Genomic DNA, 1,935 nt, shown 5'->3' on the forward strand with positions numbered 1-1,935 from the left:
TGCCATGGCAGGCAGAAGCATTCAGGCAACTCATTTATAATCAGCTTAAAGAGAAATTCCATGAAAGCAAAGATAAACAGTGACATACTGGTGGGACACTTGGGATTCTGATTCCAGTGCAGAGGCTTGGAAAGTTACTTTTAAACAATAACAAAACCTACAACTTCCAGAACATCCTAACCAGCACTGCTACTGGCAGTCCCCAAAATTAGCACGTCCAAACTCTGCTGGAGAGCCGGTTCCTCTCGGCTGGAAACCTGCATTCTTTGGGCAGAACGGGCCGGGTAGGGAGCAGCCTTTGAATACCATGCCCTCCATTTTGGGCTAGGAGTGATTAGGGCTCTAGTAAGGAATCCCAATAGCTGCTTGCTACATTCAATCTCCCAACTTTATTTCTCTCCAGCTCTGGAAAGAGTCCTCTCCACAGTGTGAATCCACCTCCTCTGAGTAGGGAAGAAGCATATCAGAAAAAGGGCTTTTCTTGCTCCTGGTGGAGCCAGCTCCCACCAATCACAGAACCCGTTGGGCTTCGGCTCTCTGTACGTGCTCACAACTGACTGGCGGTTGGCTGGAATCCAATTAGGTTAGTCCTGCAGGGCGGCTGAGGAAACCCAAAGACCCAGATCTGTCAGTTCCTCCATTCAAGACTCACTGAGCAGGAGGGGGAGACAGGCAGGCTGTGGGCGCACTGGAGTGGGTAATCGCAACCGACACCAACCACCGGCAACCGCCTAAACCTTAACCTTCCCAAACCCACACAGGAGAGAATGCTGTGGTCACCCACCCACCCTCCTTCCTTCCCACTCCACCCAGCAACACAGCCTGGCCACCTTGGTTCACAGCAGGCAGGGGGGAAGACAATGACACTTTGGGACCTTTCTGTAGGGACAGCTCCTATCCCGCCCCTGCTGGTGTCCATATATATTAAGAGAAGGGAGAAAGAAAACGGAGAAACTGAAGAGGCAGGAGCTCTCCATCTTTATGGTTCAGTGCTCGCAAGCACTGAAGAGTGTGAGCACATGCATGAATGCACACACACACACACACACACACACACACACACACACACACACACACAGGCCCCTTACTCCACCCTCCCTTTCAGCAGCCAATTCTAAGTGCCATACTTTTGTGGAAGCTGGCGTGGTTCTTGCGTAGCCCCTATATAAGGGGGCTGAGCAGTACTGAGGAAACCTTAGGGAAACGTTCTTGGAAAGAAAAGTAGTGGGGGCATCCCATCATCCCAACTTTGACTGGAGAAGAAAAAAAGGTTATGGGTGAGCTGCTGTTGCTACTGCCATTGTTCTGCAAGATTCAAAAGGAAGGTCTGCAGAAGGCAAAGGAGAAACACTCATCTTTTAGTGCCATGGCTGCTTTCTTTCCATCCCCTGACTTCCATTTGCAGGCTGACCTAGTAGTGGCTTGGGGGGGGGGGTGGCAGTGGAGGAGGGTGTGGGATGGAAACCAGCTCCCATCTGCCTGCAACAGCCTCTCTGAGGCTCAAGGTGAAGAGTCTACTGGAGGTCAGAGGGCAAACACAACATCAATTATTCCAGATCGGACAACAGGAGAGTGCACCCATCTTTCACCCCTGAGTGTTGGAGCATTTCCTAATGGCCTTTAGTGCTGGCCAGCAAGCGCACTGAATGGCTTTTCAATTATTCATCAGGAGCAGGCAGCTTTTAAAGTGGACGCGGCAGCATTAGCTCAGTGGGGAGGCTGCAGCCAAGGCCCCCAAGCTCCCAAGGACCTGCTGGTAGACAGAGAAAGAAAGGAGATGCTGACAGACTGCACGGCAAAGGCAGCCTCTCATGGCAGGTGAAGGTTTGACAAAATACTGGGATTGATAGATTTGTGTCCTTTTGAGAAGGAAGGTAGTAAAACACCCACACAAGGGGAGGGGAGAAACAAAATGAAACAAAAAACACAACTGTG

This window comes from Sceloporus undulatus, chromosome 2 (assembly GCF_019175285.1).
Source record: "Sceloporus undulatus isolate JIND9_A2432 ecotype Alabama chromosome 2, SceUnd_v1.1, whole genome shotgun sequence".
Classification (NCBI taxonomy): domain Eukaryota; kingdom Metazoa; phylum Chordata; class Lepidosauria; order Squamata; family Phrynosomatidae; genus Sceloporus; species Sceloporus undulatus.